Source organism: Dendropsophus ebraccatus, unplaced genomic scaffold, assembly GCF_027789765.1.
Source record: "Dendropsophus ebraccatus isolate aDenEbr1 unplaced genomic scaffold, aDenEbr1.pat pat_scaffold_672_ctg1, whole genome shotgun sequence".
NCBI lineage: Eukaryota > Metazoa > Chordata > Amphibia > Anura > Hylidae > Dendropsophus > Dendropsophus ebraccatus.
This window is the reverse complement of record NW_027210271.1, coordinates 34,656-54,188: the sequence shown is the minus strand read 5'-3', so window position 1 is coordinate 54,188 and position 19,533 is coordinate 34,656. Positions and strand designations below refer to the sequence as shown.

At 49.9% G+C, this 19,533-nt stretch overlaps 34 non-coding genes across 34 annotated transcripts; all 34 read left to right on the top strand.

Moving 5' to 3' along the window:
• Positions 1–602: 602 nt before the first annotated feature.
• Positions 603–674, top strand: TRNAE-CUC (transfer RNA glutamic acid (anticodon CUC)). Its single transcript has one exon. It is a non-coding gene; the product is annotated as a tRNA-Glu (tRNA).
• A 1,036-nt stretch (positions 675–1,710) lies between these two features.
• On the top strand, positions 1,711–1,782 carry TRNAE-CUC (transfer RNA glutamic acid (anticodon CUC)). Its single transcript has one exon. It is a non-coding gene; the product is annotated as a tRNA-Glu (tRNA).
• A 264-nt stretch (positions 1,783–2,046) lies between these two features.
• On the top strand, positions 2,047–2,118 carry TRNAE-CUC (transfer RNA glutamic acid (anticodon CUC)). Its single transcript has one exon. It is a non-coding gene; the product is annotated as a tRNA-Glu (tRNA).
• Positions 2,119–2,819: 701 nt separating this feature from the next.
• TRNAE-CUC (transfer RNA glutamic acid (anticodon CUC)) lies at positions 2,820–2,891 on the top strand. The gene has a single exon. It is a non-coding gene; the product is annotated as a tRNA-Glu (tRNA).
• A 264-nt stretch (positions 2,892–3,155) lies between these two features.
• On the top strand, positions 3,156–3,227 carry TRNAE-CUC (transfer RNA glutamic acid (anticodon CUC)). The gene has a single exon. It is a non-coding gene; the product is annotated as a tRNA-Glu (tRNA).
• Positions 3,228–3,928: 701 nt separating this feature from the next.
• Positions 3,929–4,000, top strand: TRNAE-CUC (transfer RNA glutamic acid (anticodon CUC)). Its single transcript has one exon. It is a non-coding gene; the product is annotated as a tRNA-Glu (tRNA).
• Positions 4,001–4,264: 264 nt separating this feature from the next.
• TRNAE-CUC (transfer RNA glutamic acid (anticodon CUC)) lies at positions 4,265–4,336 on the top strand. Its single transcript has one exon. It is a non-coding gene; the product is annotated as a tRNA-Glu (tRNA).
• A 702-nt stretch (positions 4,337–5,038) lies between these two features.
• Positions 5,039–5,110, top strand: TRNAE-CUC (transfer RNA glutamic acid (anticodon CUC)). Its single transcript has one exon. It is a non-coding gene; the product is annotated as a tRNA-Glu (tRNA).
• A 264-nt stretch (positions 5,111–5,374) lies between these two features.
• TRNAE-CUC (transfer RNA glutamic acid (anticodon CUC)) lies at positions 5,375–5,446 on the top strand. The gene has a single exon. It is a non-coding gene; the product is annotated as a tRNA-Glu (tRNA).
• A 701-nt stretch (positions 5,447–6,147) lies between these two features.
• TRNAE-CUC (transfer RNA glutamic acid (anticodon CUC)) lies at positions 6,148–6,219 on the top strand. The gene has a single exon. It is a non-coding gene; the product is annotated as a tRNA-Glu (tRNA).
• Positions 6,220–6,483: 264 nt separating this feature from the next.
• On the top strand, positions 6,484–6,555 carry TRNAE-CUC (transfer RNA glutamic acid (anticodon CUC)). The gene has a single exon. It is a non-coding gene; the product is annotated as a tRNA-Glu (tRNA).
• A 700-nt stretch (positions 6,556–7,255) lies between these two features.
• TRNAE-CUC (transfer RNA glutamic acid (anticodon CUC)) lies at positions 7,256–7,327 on the top strand. Its single transcript has one exon. It is a non-coding gene; the product is annotated as a tRNA-Glu (tRNA).
• Positions 7,328–7,591: 264 nt separating this feature from the next.
• TRNAE-CUC (transfer RNA glutamic acid (anticodon CUC)) lies at positions 7,592–7,663 on the top strand. The gene has a single exon. It is a non-coding gene; the product is annotated as a tRNA-Glu (tRNA).
• A 701-nt stretch (positions 7,664–8,364) lies between these two features.
• Positions 8,365–8,436, top strand: TRNAE-CUC (transfer RNA glutamic acid (anticodon CUC)). The gene has a single exon. It is a non-coding gene; the product is annotated as a tRNA-Glu (tRNA).
• Positions 8,437–8,700: 264 nt separating this feature from the next.
• TRNAE-CUC (transfer RNA glutamic acid (anticodon CUC)) lies at positions 8,701–8,772 on the top strand. The gene has a single exon. It is a non-coding gene; the product is annotated as a tRNA-Glu (tRNA).
• Positions 8,773–9,473: 701 nt separating this feature from the next.
• On the top strand, positions 9,474–9,545 carry TRNAE-CUC (transfer RNA glutamic acid (anticodon CUC)). The gene has a single exon. It is a non-coding gene; the product is annotated as a tRNA-Glu (tRNA).
• A 264-nt stretch (positions 9,546–9,809) lies between these two features.
• Positions 9,810–9,881, top strand: TRNAE-CUC (transfer RNA glutamic acid (anticodon CUC)). Its single transcript has one exon. It is a non-coding gene; the product is annotated as a tRNA-Glu (tRNA).
• Positions 9,882–10,582: 701 nt separating this feature from the next.
• Positions 10,583–10,654, top strand: TRNAE-CUC (transfer RNA glutamic acid (anticodon CUC)). Its single transcript has one exon. It is a non-coding gene; the product is annotated as a tRNA-Glu (tRNA).
• Positions 10,655–10,918: 264 nt separating this feature from the next.
• TRNAE-CUC (transfer RNA glutamic acid (anticodon CUC)) lies at positions 10,919–10,990 on the top strand. The gene has a single exon. It is a non-coding gene; the product is annotated as a tRNA-Glu (tRNA).
• A 701-nt stretch (positions 10,991–11,691) lies between these two features.
• On the top strand, positions 11,692–11,763 carry TRNAE-CUC (transfer RNA glutamic acid (anticodon CUC)). Its single transcript has one exon. It is a non-coding gene; the product is annotated as a tRNA-Glu (tRNA).
• Positions 11,764–12,027: 264 nt separating this feature from the next.
• On the top strand, positions 12,028–12,099 carry TRNAE-CUC (transfer RNA glutamic acid (anticodon CUC)). Its single transcript has one exon. It is a non-coding gene; the product is annotated as a tRNA-Glu (tRNA).
• A 701-nt stretch (positions 12,100–12,800) lies between these two features.
• Positions 12,801–12,872, top strand: TRNAE-CUC (transfer RNA glutamic acid (anticodon CUC)). Its single transcript has one exon. It is a non-coding gene; the product is annotated as a tRNA-Glu (tRNA).
• A 264-nt stretch (positions 12,873–13,136) lies between these two features.
• On the top strand, positions 13,137–13,208 carry TRNAE-CUC (transfer RNA glutamic acid (anticodon CUC)). The gene has a single exon. It is a non-coding gene; the product is annotated as a tRNA-Glu (tRNA).
• Positions 13,209–13,909: 701 nt separating this feature from the next.
• TRNAE-CUC (transfer RNA glutamic acid (anticodon CUC)) lies at positions 13,910–13,981 on the top strand. Its single transcript has one exon. It is a non-coding gene; the product is annotated as a tRNA-Glu (tRNA).
• Positions 13,982–14,245: 264 nt separating this feature from the next.
• On the top strand, positions 14,246–14,317 carry TRNAE-CUC (transfer RNA glutamic acid (anticodon CUC)). Its single transcript has one exon. It is a non-coding gene; the product is annotated as a tRNA-Glu (tRNA).
• Positions 14,318–15,018: 701 nt separating this feature from the next.
• TRNAE-CUC (transfer RNA glutamic acid (anticodon CUC)) lies at positions 15,019–15,090 on the top strand. The gene has a single exon. It is a non-coding gene; the product is annotated as a tRNA-Glu (tRNA).
• A 264-nt stretch (positions 15,091–15,354) lies between these two features.
• On the top strand, positions 15,355–15,426 carry TRNAE-CUC (transfer RNA glutamic acid (anticodon CUC)). Its single transcript has one exon. It is a non-coding gene; the product is annotated as a tRNA-Glu (tRNA).
• Positions 15,427–16,127: 701 nt separating this feature from the next.
• TRNAE-CUC (transfer RNA glutamic acid (anticodon CUC)) lies at positions 16,128–16,199 on the top strand. The gene has a single exon. It is a non-coding gene; the product is annotated as a tRNA-Glu (tRNA).
• Positions 16,200–16,463: 264 nt separating this feature from the next.
• TRNAE-CUC (transfer RNA glutamic acid (anticodon CUC)) lies at positions 16,464–16,535 on the top strand. The gene has a single exon. It is a non-coding gene; the product is annotated as a tRNA-Glu (tRNA).
• Positions 16,536–17,236: 701 nt separating this feature from the next.
• On the top strand, positions 17,237–17,308 carry TRNAE-CUC (transfer RNA glutamic acid (anticodon CUC)). The gene has a single exon. It is a non-coding gene; the product is annotated as a tRNA-Glu (tRNA).
• Positions 17,309–17,572: 264 nt separating this feature from the next.
• TRNAE-CUC (transfer RNA glutamic acid (anticodon CUC)) lies at positions 17,573–17,644 on the top strand. The gene has a single exon. It is a non-coding gene; the product is annotated as a tRNA-Glu (tRNA).
• Positions 17,645–18,345: 701 nt separating this feature from the next.
• On the top strand, positions 18,346–18,417 carry TRNAE-CUC (transfer RNA glutamic acid (anticodon CUC)). The gene has a single exon. It is a non-coding gene; the product is annotated as a tRNA-Glu (tRNA).
• A 264-nt stretch (positions 18,418–18,681) lies between these two features.
• TRNAE-CUC (transfer RNA glutamic acid (anticodon CUC)) lies at positions 18,682–18,753 on the top strand. The gene has a single exon. It is a non-coding gene; the product is annotated as a tRNA-Glu (tRNA).
• Positions 18,754–19,454: 701 nt separating this feature from the next.
• On the top strand, positions 19,455–19,526 carry TRNAE-CUC (transfer RNA glutamic acid (anticodon CUC)). Its single transcript has one exon. It is a non-coding gene; the product is annotated as a tRNA-Glu (tRNA).
• Positions 19,527–19,533: the final 7 nt, after the last annotated feature.

The following is a 19,533-nucleotide window of genomic DNA, read 5'->3' as shown; positions in this document are numbered from 1 at the left end:
CTGTAATTCTTTGCCACCAGTTTTTTGAGCTTTTTAAGACTTTTTCTTGGATGATAAAGTGCTTATCCAGGCTTGGAAAAGCGTGGCTTCTTTCTTCAAAAAACAGCACCTCTCTTGCCCTCGGTTTGGGTGTGGTTTTGCAGCTGAGTTCCATTGAAGTGAATGGAGCTGAATTCTAATACCACACCCCACCTGGGGACGGGTGTGGTACTGTTTGTGCAAGAAAGTAGTTATCTTTTTTCTAATCCTGGATAACCCCTTTAGAGGGCTTATCCAGGCTCAGAAAAACATGGCCGCTTTCTTCCAGAAACTGCACCACTCTTCTTGTCCTCAGTTTGTTTGTGGTTTTGCATCCCACTTCCATTGGAGTGGAGGGAGCCGAATTGCCATTCCACACCCCACCTGGGAACAGGTGTGACGCTGTTTTTGCAAGAAAGTAGCTGCGCGTTTTCTTCTCCTGGATAACCCCTTTAACGCCTCTCTTGCTGTATTTTTTGTGAAATCTCTCAATTTTTATTTTCGAATATACCACCTTTCGACTTGACTTTTCAAGGGCATTCTCAGACAAGCTGCTGACGCTAGCCGCCAGCCCCCATGTCTTCTCCCTGGTGGTCTAGTGGCTAGGATTCGGCGCTCTCACCGCCGCGGCCCGGGTTCGATTCCCGGTCAGGGAAGTTTTACCTTTAATCCTCCCGGGTTGCTAAGCGACTCCGACGCTCGACTGCTCCTCGCCGCTACGCATAACCTTTGCTCCTTTTCTTAGCTGCCACAGCTTGTTGAGCTCTCTCGGACTCTTGTCCTACACATTGACGCCTCCCTTGCCGTAATTTTTAGAAAAGCCACCATCCTTTTTTACTAGTGTACCGCCTTTCGACTTGGCTTTTCCACACCATTCTCAGTCAGTCCACCCATGGAGTGGGGAGAATGAGCACAACTTCTCCCTGGTGGTCTAGTGGCTAGGATTCGGCGCTCTCACCGCCGCGGCCCGGGTTTGATTCCCGGTCAGTGAAGCTAAGCGTTTGCTCTTTTTTTCAATCCCCTGAGATTGTGAAGCCACTCGGATGCTCGACTGTTCCTCGCCATTACGCTGTGCGTTCCAAAAAACCTTCCTGTGTTTCTTTGCCACCAGTTTTTTGAGCTTTTTAAGACTTTTCTTGGATGATAAAGTGCTTATCCAGGCTTGGAAAAGCGTGGCTTCTTTCTTCAAAAAACAGCACCTCTCTTGCCCTCGGTTTGGGTGTGGTTTTGCAGCTGAGTTCCATTGAAGTGAATGGAGCTGAATTCTAATACCACACCCCACCTGGGGACGGGTGTGGTACTGTTTGTGCAAGAAAGTAGTTATCTTTTTTCTAATCCTGGATAACCCCTTTAGAGGGCTTATCCAGGCTCAGAAAAACATGGCCGCTTTCTTCCAGAAACTGCACCACTCTTCTTGTCCTCAGTTTGTTTGTGGTTTTGCATCCCACTTCCATTGGAGTGAAGGGAGCCGAATTGCCATTCCACACCCCACCTGGGAACAGGTGTGACGCTGTTTTTGCAAGAAAGTAGCTGCGCGTTTTCTTCTCCTGGATAACCCCTTTAACGCCTCTCTTGCTGTATTTTTTGTGAAATCTCTCAATTTTTATTTTCGAATATACCACCTTTCGACTTGACTTTTCAAGGGCATTCTCAGACAAGCTGCTGACGCTAGCCGCCAGCCCCCACGTCTTCTCCCTGGTGGTCTAGTGGCTAGGATTCGGCGCTCTCACCGCCGCGGCCCGGGTTCGATTCCCGGTCAGGGAAGTTTTACCTTTAATCCTCCCGGGTTGCTAAGCGACTCCGACGCTCGACTGCTCCTCGCCGCTACGCATAACCTTTGCTCCTTTTCTTAGCTGCCACAGCTTGTTGAGCTCTCTCGGACTCTTGTCCTACACATTGACGCCTCCCTTGCCGTAATTTTTAGAAAAGCCGCCATCCTTTTTTACTAGTGTACCGCCTTTCGACTTGGCTTTTCCACACCATTCTCAGTCAGTCCACCCATGGAGTGGGGAGAATGAGCACAACTTCTCCCTGGTGGTCTAGTGGCTAGGATTCGGCGCTCTCACCGCCGCGGCCCGGGTTCGATTCCCGGTCAGGGAAGCTTCGCGTTTGCTCTTTTTTTCAATCCCCTGAGATTGTGAAGCCACTCGGATGCTCGACTGTTCCTCGCCATTACGCTGTGCGTTCCAAAAAACCTTCCTGTGTTTCTTTGCCACCAGTTTTTTGAGCTTTTTAAGACTTTTTCTTGGATGATAAAGTGCTTATCCAGGCTTGGAAAAGCGTGGCTTCTTTCTTCAAAAAACAGCACCTCTCTTGCCCTCGGTTTGGGTGTGGTTTTGCAGCTGAGTTCCATTGAAGTGAATGGAGCTGAATTCTAATACCACACCCCACCTGGGGACGGGTGTGGTACTGTTTGTGCAAGAAAGTAGTTATCTTTTTTCTAATCCTGGATAACCCCTTTAGAGGGCTTATCCAGGCTCAGAAAAACATGGCCGCTTTCTTCCAGAAACTGCACCACTCTTCTTGTCCTCAGTTTGTTTGTGGTTTTGCATCCCACTTCCATTGGAGTGAAGGGAGCCGAATTGCCATTCCACACCCCACCTGGGAACAGGTGTGACGCTGTTTTTGCAAGAAAGTAGCTGCGCGTTTTCTTCTCCTGGATAACCCCTTTAACGCCTCTCTTGCTGTATTTTTTGTGAAATCTCTCAATTTTTATTTTCGAATATACCACCTTTCGACTTGACTTTTCAAGGGCATTCTCAGACAAGCTGCTGACGCTAGCCGCCAGCCCCCACGTCTTCTCCCTGGTGGTCTAGTGGCTAGGATTCGGCGCTCTCACCGCCGCGGCCCGGGTTCGATTCCCGGTCAGGGAAGTTTTACCTTTAATCCTCCCGGGTTGCTAAGCGACTCCGACGCTCGACTGCTCCTCGCCGCTACGCATAACCTTTGCTCCTTTTCTTAGCTGCCACAGCTTGTTGAGCTCTCTCGGACTCTTGTCCTACACATTGACGCCTCCCTTGCCGTAATTTTTAGAAAAGCCGCCATCCTTTTTTACTAGTGTACCGCCTTTCGACTTGGCTTTTCCACACCATTCTCAGTCAGTCCACCCATGGAGTGGGGAGAATGAGCACAACTTCTCCCTGGTGGTCTAGTGGCTAGGATTCGGCGCTCTCACCGCCGCGGCCCGGGTTCGATTCCCGGTCAGGGAAGCTTCGCGTTTGCTCTTTTTTTCAATCCCCTGAGATTGTGAAGCCACTCGGATGCTCGACTGTTCCTCGCCATTACGCTGTGCGTTCCAAAAAACCTTCCTGTGTTTCTTTGCCACCAGTTTTTTGAGCTTTTTAAGACTTTTTCTTGGATGATAAAGTGCTTATCCAGGCTTGGAAAAGCGTGGCTTCTTTCTTCAAAAAACAGCACCTCTCTTGCCCTCGGTTTGGGTGTGGTTTTGCAGCTGAGTTCCATTGAAGTGAATGGAGCTGAATTCTAATACCACACCCCACCTGGGGACGGGTGTGGTACTGTTTGTGCAAGAAAGTAGTTATCTTTTTTCTAATCCTGGATAACCCCTTTAGAGGGCTTATCCAGGCTCAGAAAAACATGGCCGCTTTCTTCCAGAAACTGCACCACTCTTCTTGTCCTCAGTTTGTTTGTGGTTTTGCATCCCACTTCCATTGGAGTGAAGGGAGCCGAATTGCCATTCCACACCCCACCTGGGAACAGGTGTGACGCTGTTTTTGCAAGAAAGTAGCTGCGCGTTTTCTTCTCCTGGATAACCCCTTTAACGCCTCTCTTGCTGTATTTTTTGTGAAATCTCTCAATTTTTATTTTCGAATATACCACCTTTCGACTTGACTTTTCAAGGGCATTCTCAGACAAGCTGCTGACGCTAGCCGCCAGCCCCCACGTCTTCTCCCTGGTGGTCTAGTGGCTAGGATTCGGCGCTCTCACCGCCGCGGCCCGGGTTCGATTCCCGGTCAGGGAAGTTTTACCTTTAATCCTCCCGGGTTGCTAAGCGACTCCGACGCTCGACTGCTCCTCGCCGCTACGCATAACCTTTGCTCCTTTTCTTAGCTGCCACAGCTTGTTGAGCTCTCTCGGACTCTTGTCCTACACATTGACGCCTCCCTTGCCGTAATTTTTAGAAAAGCCGCCATCCTTTTTTACTAGTGTACCGCCTTTCGACTTGGCTTTTCCACACCATTCTCAGTCAGTCCACCCATGGAGTGGGGAGAATGAGCACAACTTCTCCCTGGTGGTCTAGTGGCTAGGATTCGGCGCTCTCACCGCCGCGGCCCGGGTTCGATTCCCGGTCAGGGAAGCTTCGCGTTTGCTCTTTTTTTCAATCCCCTGAGATTGTGAAGCCACTCGGATGCTCGACTGTTCCTCGCCATTACGCTGTGCGTTCCAAAAAACCTTCCTGTGTTTCTTTGCCACCAGTTTTTTGAGCTTTTTAAGACTTTTTCTTGGATGATAAAGTGCTTATCCAGGCTTGGAAAAGCGTGGCTTCTTTCTTCAAAAAACAGCACCTCTCTTGCCCTCGGTTTGGGTGTGGTTTTGCAGCTGAGTTCCATTGAAGTGAATGGAGCTGAATTCTAATACCACACCCCACCTGGGGACGGGTGTGGTACTGTTTGTGCAAGAAAGTAGTTATCTATTTTCTAATCCTGGATAACCCCTTTAGAGGGCTGAGCCAGGCTCAGAAAAACATGGCCGCTTTCTTCCAGAAACTGCACCACTCTTCTTGTCCTCAGTTTGTTTGTGGTTTTGCATCCCACTTCCATTGGAGTGAAGGGAGCCGAATTGCCATTCCACACCCCACCTGGGAACAGGTGTGACGCTGTTTTTTGCAAGAAAGTAGCTGCGCGTTTTCTTCTCCTGGATAACCCCTTTAACGCCTCTCTTGCTGTATTTTTTGTGAAATCTCTCAATTTTTATTTTCGAATATACCACCTTTCGACTTGACTTTTCAAGGGCATTCTCAGACAAGCTGCTGACGCTAGCCGCCAGCCCCCACGTCTTCTCCCTGGTGGTCTAGTGGCTAGGATTCGGCGCTCTCACCGCCGCGGCCCGGGTTCGATTCCCGGTCAGGGAAGTTTTACCTTTAATCCTCCCGGGTTGCTAAGCGACTCCGACGCTCGACTGCTCCTCGCCGCTACGCATAACCTTTGCTCCTTTTCTTAGCTGCCACAGCTTGTTGAGCTCTCTCGGACTCTTGTCCTACACATTGACGCCTCCCTTGCCGTAATTTTTAGAAAAGCCGCCATCCTTTTTTACTAGTGTACCGCCTTTCGACTTGGCTTTTCCACACCATTCTCAGTCAGTCCACCCATGGAGTGGGGAGAATGAGCACAACTTCTCCCTGGTGGTCTAGTGGCTAGGATTCGGCGCTCTCACCGCCGCGGCCCGGGTTCGATTCCCGGTCAGGGAAGCTTCGCGTTTGCTCTTTTTTTCAATCCCCTGAGATTGTGAAGCCACTCGGATGCTCGACTGTTCCTCGCCATTACGCTGTGCGTTCCAAAAAACCTTCCTGTGTTTCTTTGCCACCAGTTTTTTGAGCTTTTTAAGACTTTTTCTTGGATGATAAAGTGCTTATCCAGGCTTGGAAAAGCGTGGCTTCTTTCTTCAAAAAACAGCACCTCTCTTGCCCTCGGTTTGGGTGTGGTTTTGCAGCTGAGTTCCATTGAAGTGAATGGAGCTGAATTCTAATACCACACCCCACCTGGGGACGGGTGTGGTACTGTTTGTGCAAGAAAGTAGTTATCTTTTTTCTAATCCTGGATAACCCCTTTAGAGGGCTTATCCAGGCTCAGAAAAACATGGCCGCTTTCTTCCAGAAACTGCACCACTCTTCTTGTCCTCAGTTTGTTTGTGGTTTTGCATCCCACTTCCATTGGAGTGAAGGGAGCCGAATTGCCATTCCACACCCCACCTGGGAACAGGTGTGACGCTGTTTTTGCAAGAAAGTAGCTGCGCGTTTTCTTCTCCTGGATAACCCCTTTAACGCCTCTCTTGCTGTATTTTTTGTGAAATCTCTCAATTTTTATTTTCGAATATACCACCTTTCGACTTGACTTTTCAAGGGCATTCTCAGACAAGCTGCTGACGCTAGCCGCCAGCCCCCACGTCTTCTCCCTGGTGGTCTAGTGGCTAGGATTCGGCGCTCTCACCGCCGCGGCCCGGGTTCGATTCCCGGTCAGGGAAGTTTTACCTTTAATCCTCCCGGGTTGCTAAGCGACTCCGACGCTCGACTGCTCCTCGCCGCTACGCATAACCTTTGCTCCTTTTCTTAGCTGCCACAGCTTGTTGAGCTCTCTCGGACTCTTGTCCTACACATTGACGCCTCCCTTGCCGTAATTTTTAGAAAAGCCGCCATCCTTTTTTACTAGTGTACCGCCTTTCGACTTGGCTTTTCCACACCATTCTCAGTCAGTCCACCCATGGAGTGGGGAGAATGAGCACAACTTCTCCCTGGTGGTCTAGTGGCTAGGATTCGGCGCTCTCACCGCCGCGGCCCGGGTTCGATTCCCGGTCAGGGAAGCTTCGCGTTTGCTCTTTTTTTCAATCCCCTGAGATTGTGAAGCCACTCGGATGCTCGACTGTTCCTCGCCATTACGCTGTGCGTTCCAAAAAACCTTCCTGTGTTTCTTTGCCACCAGTTTTTTGAGCTTTTTAAGACTTTTTCTTGGATGATAAAGTGCTTATCCAGGCTTGGAAAAGCGTGGCTTCTTTCTTCAAAAAACAGCACCTCTCTTGCCCTCGGTTTGGGTGTGGTTTTGCAGCTGAGTTCCATTGAAGTGAATGGAGCTGAATTCTAATACCACACCCCACCTGGGACGGGTGTGGTACTGTTTGTGCAAGAAAGTAGTTATCTTTTTTCTAATCCTGGATAACCCCTTTAGAGGGCTTATCCAGGCTCAGAAAAACATGGCCGCTTTCTTCCAGAAACTGCACCACTCTTCTTGTCCTCAGTTTGTTTGTGGTTTTGCATCCCACTTCCATTGGAGTGAAGGGAGCCGAATTGCCATTCCACACCCCACCTGGGAACAGGTGTGACGCTGTTTTTGCAAGAAAGTAGCTGCGCGTTTTCTTCTCCTGGATAACCCCTTTAACGCCTCTCTTGCTGTATTTTTTGTGAAATCTCTCAATTTTTATTTTCGAATATACCACCTTTCGACTTGACTTTTCAAGGGCATTCTCAGACAAGCTGCTGACGCTAGCCGCCAGCCCCCACGTCTTCTCCCTGGTGGTCTAGTGGCTAGGATTCGGCGCTCTCACCGCCGCGGCCCGGGTTCGATTCCCGGTCAGGGAAGTTTTACCTTTAATCCTCCCGGGTTGCTAAGCGACTCCGACGCTCGACTGCTCCTCGCCGCTACGCATAACCTTTGCTCCTTTTCTTAGCTGCCACAGCTTGTTGAGCTCTCTCGGACTCTTGTCCTACACATTGACGCCTCCCTTGCCGTAATTTTTAGAAAAGCCGCCATCCTTTTTTACTAGTGTACCGCCTTTCGACTTGGCTTTTCCACACCATTCTCAGTCAGTCCACCCATGGAGTGGGGAGAATGAGCACAACTTCTCCCTGGTGGTCTAGTGGCTAGGATTCGGCGCTCTCACCGCCGCGGCCCGGGTTCGATTCCCGGTCAGGGAAGCTTCGCGTTTGCTCTTTTTTTCAATCCCCTGAGATTGTGAAGCCACTCGGATGCTCGACTGTTCCTCGCCATTACGCTGTGCGTTCCAAAAAACCTTCCTGTGTTTCTTTGCCACCAGTTTTTTGAGCTTTTTAAGACTTTTTCTTGGATGATAAAGTGCTTATCCAGGCTTGGAAAAGCGTGGCTTCTTTCTTCAAAAAACAGCACCTCTCTTGCCCTCGGTTTGGGTGTGGTTTTGCAGCTGAGTTCCATTGAAGTGAATGGAGCTGAATTCTAATACCACACCCCACCTGGGGACGGGTGTGGTACTGTTTGTGCAAGAAAGTAGTTATCTTTTTTCTAATCCTGGATAACCCCTTTAGAGGGCTTATCCAGGCTCAGAAAAACATGGCCGCTTTCTTCCAGAAACTGCACCACTCTTCTTGTCCTCAGTTTGTTTGTGGTTTTGCATCCCACTTCCATTGGAGTGAAGGGAGCCGAATTGCCATTCCACACCCCACCTGGGAACAGGTGTGACGCTGTTTTTGCAAGAAAGTAGCTGCGCGTTTTCTTCTCCTGGATAACCCCTTTAACGCCTCTCTTGCTGTATTTTTTGTGAAATCTCTCAATTTTTATTTTCGAATATACCACCTTTCGACTTGACTTTTCAAGGGCATTCTCAGACAAGCTGCTGACGCTAGCCGCCAGCCCCCACGTCTTCTCCCTGGTGGTCTAGTGGCTAGGATTCGGCGCTCTCACCGCCGCGGCCCGGGTTCGATTCCCGGTCAGGGAAGTTTTACCTTTAATCCTCCCGGGTTGCTAAGCGACTCCGACGCTCGACTGCTCCTCGCCGCTACGCATAACCTTTGCTCCTTTTCTTAGCTGCCACAGCTTGTTGAGCTCTCTCGGACTCTTGTCCTACACATTGACGCCTCCCTTGCCGTAATTTTTAGAAAAGCCGCCATCCTTTTTTACTAGTGTACCGCCTTTCGACTTGGCTTTTCCACACCATTCTCAGTCAGTCCACCCATGGAGTGGGGAGAATGAGCACAACTTCTCCCTGGTGGTCTAGTGGCTAGGATTCGGCGCTCTCACCGCCGCGGCCCGGGTTCGATTCCCGGTCAGGGAAGCTTCGCGTTTGCTCTTTTTTTCAATCCCCTGAGATTGTGAAGCCACTCGGATGCTCGACTGTTCCTCGCCATTACGCTGTGCGTTCCAAAAAACCTTCCTGTGTTTCTTTGCCACCAGTTTTTTGAGCTTTTTAAGACTTTTTCTTGGATGATAAAGTGCTTATCCAGGCTTGGAAAAGCGTGGCTTCTTTCTTCAAAAAACAGCACCTCTCTTGCCCTCGGTTTGGGTGTGGTTTTGCAGCTGAGTTCCATTGAAGTGAATGGAGCTGAATTCTAATACCACACCCCACCTGGGGACGGGTGTGGTACTGTTTGTGCAAGAAAGTAGTTATCTTTTTTCTAATCCTGGATAACCCCTTTAGAGGGCTTATCCAGGCTCAGAAAAACATGGCCGCTTTCTTCCAGAAACTGCACCACTCTTCTTGTCCTCAGTTTGTTTGTGGTTTTGCATCCCACTTCCATTGGAGTGAAGGGAGCCGAATTGCCATTCCACACCCCACCTGGGAACAGGTGTGACGCTGTTTTTGCAAGAAAGTAGCTGCGCGTTTTCTTCTCCTGGATAACCCCTTTAACGCCTCTCTTGCTGTATTTTTTGTGAAATCTCTCAATTTTTATTTTCGAATATACCACCTTTCGACTTGACTTTTCAAGGGCATTCTCAGACAAGCTGCTGACGCTAGCCGCCAGCCCCCACGTCTTCTCCCTGGTGGTCTAGTGGCTAGGATTCGGCGCTCTCACCGCCGCGGCCCGGGTTCGATTCCCGGTCAGGGAAGTTTTACCTTTAATCCTCCCGGGTTGCTAAGCGACTCCGACGCTCGACTGCTCCTCGCCGCTACGCATAACCTTTGCTCCTTTTCTTAGCTGCCACAGCTTGTTGAGCTCTCTCGGACTCTTGTCCTACACATTGACGCCTCCCTTGCCGTAATTTTTAGAAAAGCCGCCATCCTTTTTTACTAGTGTACCGCCTTTCGACTTGGCTTTTCCACACCATTCTCAGTCAGTCCACCCATGGAGTGGGGAGAATGAGCACAACTTCTCCCTGGTGGTCTAGTGGCTAGGATTCGGCGCTCTCACCGCCGCGGCCCGGGTTCGATTCCCGGTCAGGGAAGCTTCGCGTTTGCTCTTTTTTTCAATCCCCTGAGATTGTGAAGCCACTCGGATGCTCGACTGTTCCTCGCCATTACGCTGTGCGTTCCAAAAAACCTTCCTGTGTTTCTTTGCCACCAGTTTTTTGAGCTTTTTAAGACTTTTTCTTGGATGATAAAGTGCTTATCCAGGCTTGGAAAAGCGTGGCTTCTTTCTTCAAAAAACAGCACCTCTCTTGCCCTCGGTTTGGGTGTGGTTTTGCAGCTGAGTTCCATTGAAGTGAATGGAGCTGAATTCTAATACCACACCCCACCTGGGGACGGGTGTGGTACTGTTTGTGCAAGAAAGTAGTTATCTTTTTTCTAATCCTGGATAACCCCTTTAGAGGGCTTATCCAGGCTCAGAAAAACATGGCCGCTTTCTTCCAGAAACTGCACCACTCTTCTTGTCCTCAGTTTGTTTGTGGTTTTGCATCCCACTTCCATTGGAGTGAAGGGAGCCGAATTGCCATTCCACACCCCACCTGGGAACAGGTGTGACGCTGTTTTTGCAAGAAAGTAGCTGCGCGTTTTCTTCTCCTGGATAACCCCTTTAACGCCTCTCTTGCTGTATTTTTTGTGAAATCTCTCAATTTTTATTTTCGAATATACCACCTTTCGACTTGACTTTTCAAGGGCATTCTCAGACAAGCTGCTGACGCTAGCCGCCAGCCCCCACGTCTTCTCCCTGGTGGTCTAGTGGCTAGGATTCGGCGCTCTCACCGCCGCGGCCCGGGTTCGATTCCCGGTCAGGGAAGTTTTACCTTTAATCCTCCCGGGTTGCTAAGCGACTCCGACGCTCGACTGCTCCTCGCCGCTACGCATAACCTTTGCTCCTTTTCTTAGCTGCCACAGCTTGTTGAGCTCTCTCGGACTCTTGTCCTACACATTGACGCCTCCCTTGCCGTAATTTTTAGAAAAGCCGCCATCCTTTTTTACTAGTGTACCGCCTTTCGACTTGGCTTTTCCACACCATTCTCAGTCAGTCCACCCATGGAGTGGGGAGAATGAGCACAACTTCTCCCTGGTGGTCTAGTGGCTAGGATTCGGCGCTCTCACCGCCGCGGCCCGGGTTCGATTCCCGGTCAGGGAAGCTTCGCGTTTGCTCTTTTTTTCAATCCCCTGAGATTGTGAAGCCACTCGGATGCTCGACTGTTCCTCGCCATTACGCTGTGCGTTCCAAAAAACCTTCCTGTGTTTCTTTGCCACCAGTTTTTTGAGCTTTTTAAGACTTTTTCTTGGATGATAAAGTGCTTATCCAGGCTTGGAAAAGCGTGGCTTCTTTCTTCAAAAAACAGCACCTCTCTTGCCCTCGGTTTGGGTGTGGTTTTGCAGCTGAGTTCCATTGAAGTGAATGGAGCTGAATTCTAATACCACACCCCACCTGGGGACGGGTGTGGTACTGTTTGTGCAAGAAAGTAGTTATCTTTTTTCTAATCCTGGATAACCCCTTTAGAGGGCTTATCCAGGCTCAGAAAAACATGGCCGCTTTCTTCCAGAAACTGCACCACTCTTCTTGTCCTCAGTTTGTTTGTGGTTTTGCATCCCACTTCCATTGGAGTGAAGGGAGCCGAATTGCCATTCCACACCCCACCTGGGAACAGGTGTGACGCTGTTTTTGCAAGAAAGTAGCTGCGCGTTTTCTTCTCCTGGATAACCCCTTTAACGCCTCTCTTGCTGTATTTTTTGTGAAATCTCTCAATTTTTATTTTCGAATATACCACCTTTCGACTTGACTTTTCAAGGGCATTCTCAGACAAGCTGCTGACGCTAGCCGCCAGCCCCCACGTCTTCTCCCTGGTGGTCTAGTGGCTAGGATTCGGCGCTCTCACCGCCGCGGCCCGGGTTCGATTCCCGGTCAGGGAAGTTTTACCTTTAATCCTCCCGGGTTGCTAAGCGACTCCGACGCTCGACTGCTCCTCGCCGCTACGCATAACCTTTGCTCCTTTTCTTAGCTGCCACAGCTTGTTGAGCTCTCTCGGACTCTTGTCCTACACATTGACGCCTCCCTTGCCGTAATTTTTAGAAAAGCCGCCATCCTTTTTTACTAGTGTACCGCCTTTCGACTTGGCTTTTCCACACCATTCTCAGTCAGTCCACCCATGGAGTGGGGAGAATGAGCACAACTTCTCCCTGGTGGTCTAGTGGCTAGGATTCGGCGCTCTCACCGCCGCGGCCCGGGTTCGATTCCCGGTCAGGGAAGCTTCGCGTTTGCTCTTTTTTTCAATCCCCTGAGATTGTGAAGCCACTCGGATGCTCGACTGTTCCTCGCCATTACGCTGTGCGTTCCAAAAAACCTTCCTGTGTTTCTTTGCCACCAGTTTTTTGAGCTTTTTAAGACTTTTTCTTGGATGATAAAGTGCTTATCCAGGCTTGGAAAAGCGTGGCTTCTTTCTTCAAAAAACAGCACCTCTCTTGCCCTCGGTTTGGGTGTGGTTTTGCAGCTGAGTTCCATTGAAGTGAATGGAGCTGAATTCTAATACCACACCCCACCTGGGGACGGGTGTGGTACTGTTTGTGCAAGAAAGTAGTTATCTTTTTTCTAATCCTGGATAACCCCTTTAGAGGGCTTATCCAGGCTCAGAAAAACATGGCCGCTTTCTTCCAGAAACTGCACCACTCTTCTTGTCCTCAGTTTGTTTGTGGTTTTGCATCCCACTTCCATTGGAGTGAAGGGAGCCGAATTGCCATTCCACACCCCACCTGGGAACAGGTGTGACGCTGTTTTTGCAAGAAAGTAGCTGCGCGTTTTCTTCTCCTGGATAACCCCTTTAACGCCTCTCTTGCTGTATTTTTTGTGAAATCTCTCAATTTTTATTTTCGAATATACCACCTTTCGACTTGACTTTTCAAGGGCATTCTCAGACAAGCTGCTGACGCTAGCCGCCAGCCCCCACGTCTTCTCCCTGGTGGTCTAGTGGCTAGGATTCGGCGCTCTCACCGCCGCGGCCCGGGTTCGATTCCCGGTCAGGGAAGTTTTACCTTTAATCCTCCCGGGTTGCTAAGCGACTCCGACGCTCGACTGCTCCTCGCCGCTACGCATAACCTTTGCTCCTTTTCTTAGCTGCCACAGCTTGTTGAGCTCTCTCGGACTCTTGTCCTACACATTGACGCCTCCCTTGCCGTAATTTTTAGAAAAGCCGCCATCCTTTTTTACTAGTGTACCGCCTTTCGACTTGGCTTTTCCACACCATTCTCAGTCAGTCCACCCATGGAGTGGGGAGAATGAGCACAACTTCTCCCTGGTGGTCTAGTGGCTAGGATTCGGCGCTCTCACCGCCGCGGCCCGGGTTCGATTCCCGGTCAGGGAAGCTTCGCGTTTGCTCTTTTTTTCAATCCCCTGAGATTGTGAAGCCACTCGGATGCTCGACTGTTCCTCGCCATTACGCTGTGCGTTCCAAAAAACCTTCCTGTGTTTCTTTGCCACCAGTTTTTTGAGCTTTTTAAGACTTTTTCTTGGATGATAAAGTGCTTATCCAGGCTTGGAAAAGCGTGGCTTCTTTCTTCAAAAAACAGCACCTCTCTTGCCCTCGGTTTGGGTGTGGTTTTGCAGCTGAGTTCCATTGAAGTGAATGGAGCTGAATTCTAATACCACACCCCACCTGGGGACGGGTGTGGTACTGTTTGTGCAAGAAAGTAGTTATCTTTTTTCTAATCCTGGATAACCCCTTTAGAGGGCTTATCCAGGCTCAGAAAAACATGGCCGCTTTCTTCCAGAAACTGCACCACTCTTCTTGTCCTCAGTTTGTTTGTGGTTTTGCATCCCACTTCCATTGGAGTGAAGGGAGCCGAATTGCCATTCCACACCCCACCTGGGAACAGGTGTGACGCTGTTTTTGCAAGAAAGTAGCTGCGCGTTTTCTTCTCCTGGATAACCCCTTTAACGCCTCTCTTGCTGTATTTTTTGTGAAATCTCTCAATTTTTATTTTCGAATATACCACCTTTCGACTTGACTTTTCAAGGGCATTCTCAGACAAGCTGCTGACGCTAGCCGCCAGCCCCCACGTCTTCTCCCTGGTGGTCTAGTGGCTAGGATTCGGCGCTCTCACCGCCGCGGCCCGGGTTCGATTCCCGGTCAGGGAAGTTTTACCTTTAATCCTCCCGGGTTGCTAAGCGACTCCGACGCTCGACTGCTCCTCGCCGCTACGCATAACCTTTGCTCCTTTTCTTAGCTGCCACAGCTTGTTGAGCTCTCTCGGACTCTTGTCCTACACATTGACGCCTCCCTTGCCGTAATTTTTAGAAAAGCCGCCATCCTTTTTTACTAGTGTACCGCCTTTCGACTTGGCTTTTCCACACCATTCTCAGTCAGTCCACCCATGGAGTGGGGAGAATGAGCACAACTTCTCCCTGGTGGTCTAGTGGCTAGGATTCGGCGCTCTCACCGCCGCGGCCCGGGTTCGATTCCCGGTCAGGGAAGCTTCGCGTTTGCTCTTTTTTTCAATCCCCTGAGATTGTGAAGCCACTCGGATGCTCGACTGTTCCTCGCCATTACGCTGTGCGTTCCAAAAAACCTTCCTGTGTTTCTTTGCCACCAGTTTTTTGAGCTTTTTAAGACTTTTTCTTGGATGATAAAGTGCTTATCCAGGCTTGGAAAAGCGTGGCTTCTTTCTTCAAAAAACAGCACCTCTCTTGCCCTCGGTTTGGGTGTGGTTTTGCAGCTGAGTTCCATTGAAGTGAATGGAGCTGAATTCTAATACCACACCCCACCTGGGGACGGGTGTGGTACTGTTTGTGCAAGAAAGTAGTTATCTTTTTTCTAATCCTGGATAACCCCTTTAGAGGGCTTATCCAGGCTCAGAAAAACATGGCCGCTTTCTTCCAGAAACTGCACCACTCTTCTTGTCCTCAGTTTGTTTGTGGTTTTGCATCCCACTTCCATTGGAGTGAAGGGAGCCGAATTGCCATTCCACACCCCACCTGGGAACAGGTGTGACGCTGTTTTTGCAAGAAAGTAGCTGCGCGTTTTCTTCTCCTGGATAACCCCTTTAACGCCTCTCTTGCTGTATTTTTTGTGAAATCTCTCAATTTTTATTTTCGAATATACCACCTTTCGACTTGACTTTTCAAGGGCATTCTCAGACAAGCTGCTGACGCTAGCCGCCAGCCCCCACGTCTTCTCCCTGGTGGTCTAGTGGCTAGGATTCGGCGCTCTCACCGCCGCGGCCCGGGTTCGATTCCCGGTCAGGGAAGTTTTACCTTTAATCCTCCCGGGTTGCTAAGCGACTCCGACGCTCGACTGCTCCTCGCCGCTACGCATAACCTTTGCTCCTTTTCTTAGCTGCCACAGCTTGTTGAGCTCTCTCGGACTCTTGTCCTACACATTGACGCCTCCCTTGCCGTAATTTTTAGAAAAGCCGCCATCCTTTTTTACTAGTGTACCGCCTTTCGACTTGGCTTTTCCACACCATTCTCAGTCAGTCCACCCATGGAGTGGGGAGAATGAGCACAACTTCTCCCTGGTGGTCTAGTGGCTAGGATTCGGCGCTCTCACCGCCGCGGCCCGGGTTCGATTCCCGGTCAGGGAAGCTTCGCGTTTGCTCTTTTTTTCAATCCCCTGAGATTGTGAAGCCACTCGGATGCTCGACTGTTCCTCGCCATTACGCTGTGCGTTCCAAAAAACCTTCCTGTGTTTCTTTGCCACCAGTTTTTTGAGCTTTTTAAGACTTTTTCTTGGATGATAAAGTGCTTATCCAGGCTTGGAAAAGCGTGGCTTCTTTCTTCAAAAAACAGCACCTCTCTTGCCCTCGGTTTGGGTGTGGTTTTGCAGCTGAGTTCCATTGAAGTGAATGGAGCTGAATTCTAATACCACACCCCACCTGGGGACGGGTGTGGTACTGTTTGTGCAAGAAAGTAGTTATCTTTTTTCTAATCCTGGATAACCCCTTTAGAGGGCTTATCCAGGCTCAGAAAAACATGGCCGCTTTCTTCCAGAAACTGCACCACTCTTCTTGTCCTCAGTTTGTTTGTGGTTTTGCATCCCACTTCCATTGGAGTGAAGGGAGCCGAATTGCCATTCCACACCCCACCTGGGAACAGGTGTGACGCTGTTTTTGCAAGAAAGTAGCTGCGCGTTTTCTTCTCCTGGATAACCCCTTTAACGCCTCTCTTGCTGTATTTTTTGTGAAATCTCTCAATTTTTATTTTCGAATATACCACCTTTCGACTTGACTTTTCAAGGGCATTCTCAGACAAGCTGCTGACGCTAGCCGCCAGCCCCCACGTCTTCTCCCTGGTGGTCTAGTGGCTAGGATTCGGCGCTCTCACCGCCGCGGCCCGGGTTCGATTCCCGGTCAGGGAAGTTTTACCTTTAATCCTCCCGGGTTGCTAAGCGACTCCGACGCTCGACTGCTCCTCGCCGCTACGCATAACCTTTGCTCCTTTTCTTAGCTGCCACAGCTTGTTGAGCTCTCTCGGACTCTTGTCCTACACATTGACGCCTCCCTTGCCGTAATTTTTAGAAAAGCCGCCATCCTTTTTTACTAGTGTACCGCCTTTCGACTTGGCTTTTCCACACCATTCTCAGTCAGTCCACCCATGGAGTGGGGAGAATGAGCACAACTTCTCCCTGGTGGTCTAGTGGCTAGGATTCGGCGCTCTCACCGCCGCGGCCCGGGTTCGATTCCCGGTCAGGGAAGCTTCGCGTTTGCTCTTTTTTTCAATCCCCTGAGATTGTGAAGCCACTCGGATGCTCGACTGTTCCTCGCCATTACGCTGTGCGTTCCAAAAAACCTTCCTGTGTTTCTTTGCCACCAGTTTTTTGAGCTTTTTAAGACTTTTTCTTGGATGATAAAGTGCTTATCCAGGCTTGGAAAAGCGTGGCTTCTTTCTTCAAAAAACAGCACCTCTCTTGCCCTCGGTTTGGGTGTGGTTTTGCAGCTGAGTTCCATTGAAGTGAATGGAGCTGAATTCTAATACCACACCCCACCTGGGGACGGGTGTGGTACTGTTTGTGCAAGAAAGTAGTTATCTTTTTTCTAATCCTGGATAACCCCTTTAGAGGGCTTATCCAGGCTCAGAAAAACATGGCCGCTTTCTTCCAGAAACTGCACCACTCTTCTTGTCCTCAGTTTGTTTGTGGTTTTGCATCCCACTTCCATTGGAGTGAAGGGAGCCGAATTGCCATTCCACACCCCACCTGGGAACAGGTGTGACGCTGTTTTTGCAAGAAAGTAGCTGCGCGTTTTCTTCTCCTGGATAACCCCTTTAACGCCTCTCTTGCTGTATTTTTTGTGAAATCTCTCAATTTTTATTTTCGAATATACCACCTTTCGACTTGACTTTTCAAGGGCATTCTCAGACAAGCTGCTGACGCTAGCCGCCAGCCCCCACGTCTTCTCCCTGGTGGTCTAGTGGCTAGGATTCGGCGCTCTCACCGCCGCGGCCCGGGTTCGATTCCCGGTCAGGGAAGTTTTACCTTTAATCCTCCCGGGTTGCTAAGCGACTCCGACGCTCGACTGCTCCTCGCCGCTACGCATAACCTTTGCTCCTTTTCTTAGCTGCCACAGCTTGTTGAGCTCTCTCGGACTCTTGTCCTACACATTGACGCCTCCCTTGCCGTAATTTTTAGAAAAGCCGCCATCCTTTTTTACTAGTGTACCGCCTTTCGACTTGGCTTTTCCACACCATTCTCAGTCAGTCCACCCATGGAGTGGGGAGAATGAGCACAACTTCTCCCTGGTGGTCTAGTGGCTAGGATTCGGCGCTCTCACCGCCGCGGCCCGGGTTCGATTCCCGGTCAGGGAAGCTTCGCGTTTGCTCTTTTTTTCAATCCCCTGAGATTGTGAAGCCACTCGGATGCTCGACTGTTCCTCGCCATTACGCTGTGCGTTCCAAAAAACCTTCCTGTGTTTCTTTGCCACCAGTTTTTTGAGCTTTTTAAGACTTTTTCTTGGATGATAAAGTGCTTATCCAGGCTTGGAAAAGCGTGGCTTCTTTCTTCAAAAAACAGCACCTCTCTTGCCCTCGGTTTGGGTGTGGTTTTGCAGCTGAGTTCCATTGAAGTGAATGGAGCTGAATTCTAATACCACACCCCACCTGGGGACGGGTGTGGTACTGTTTGTGCAAGAAAGTAGTTATCTTTTTTCTAATCCTGGATAACCCCTTTAGAGGGCTTATCCAGGCTCAGAAAAACATGGCCGCTTTCTTCCAGAAACTGCACCACTCTTCTTGTCCTCAGTTTGTTTGTGGTTTTGCATCCCACTTCCATTGGAGTGAAGGGAGCCGAATTGCCATTCCACACCCCACCTGGGAACAGGTGTGACGCTGTTTTTGCAAGAAAGTAGCTGCGCGTTTTCTTCTCCTGGATAACCCCTTTAACGCCTCTCTTGCTGTATTTTTTGTGAAATCTCTCAATTTTTATTTTCGAATATACCACCTTTCGACTTGACTTTTCAAGGGCATTCTCAGACAAGCTGCTGACGCTAGCCGCCAGCCCCCACGTCTTCTCCCTGGTGGTCTAGTGGCTAGGATTCGGCGCTCTCACCGCCGCGGCCCGGGTTCGATTCCCGGTCAGGGAAGTTTTACCTTTAATCCTCCCGGGTTGCTAAGCGACTCCGACGCTCGACTGCTCCTCGCCGCTACGCATAACCTTTGCTCCTTTTCTTAGCTGCCACAGCTTGTTGAGCTCTCTCGGACTCTTGTCCTACACATTGACGCCTCCCTTGCCGTAATTTTTAGAAAAGCCGCCATCCTTTTTTACTAGTGTACCGCCTTTCGACTTGGCTTTTCCACACCATTCTCAGTCAGTCCACCCATGGAGTGGGGAGAATGAGCACAACTTCTCCCTGGTGGTCTAGTGGCTAGGATTCGGCGCTCTCACCGCCGCGGCCCGGGTTCGATTCCCGGTCAGGGAAGCTTCGCGTTTGCTCTTTTTTTCAATCCCCTGAGATTGTGAAGCCACTCGGATGCTCGACTGTTCCTCGCCATTACGCTGTGCGTTCCAAAAAACCTTCCTGTGTTTCTTTGCCACCAGTTTTTTGAGCTTTTTAAGACTTTTTCTTGGATGATAAAGTGCTTATCCAGGCTTGGAAAAGCGTGGCTTCTTTCTTCAAAAAACAGCACCTCTCTTGCCCTCGGTTTGGGTGTGGTTTTGCAGCTGAGTTCCATTGAAGTGAATGGAGCTGAATTCTAATACCACACCCCACCTGGGGACGGGTGTGGTACTGTTTGTGCAAGAAAGTAGTTATCTTTTTTCTAATCCTGGATAACCCCTTTAGAGGGCTTATCCAGGCTCAGAAAAACATGGCCGCTTTCTTCCAGAAACTGCACCACTCTTCTTGTCCTCAGTTTGTTTGTGGTTTTGCATCCCACTTCCATTGGAGTGAAGGGAGCCGAATTGCCATTCCACACCCCACCTGGGAACAGGTGTGACGCTGTTTTTGCAAGAAAGTAGCTGCGCGTTTTCTTCTCCTGGATAACCCCTTTAACGCCTCTCTTGCTGTATTTTTTGTGAAATCTCTCAATTTTTATTTTCGAATATACCACCTTTCGACTTGACTTTTCAAGGGCATTCTCAGACAAGCTGCTGACGCTAGCCGCCAGCCCCCACGTCTTCTCCCTGGTGGTCTAGTGGCTAGGATTCGGCGCTCTCACCGCCGCGGCCCGGGTTCGATTCCCGGTCAGGGAAGTTTTAC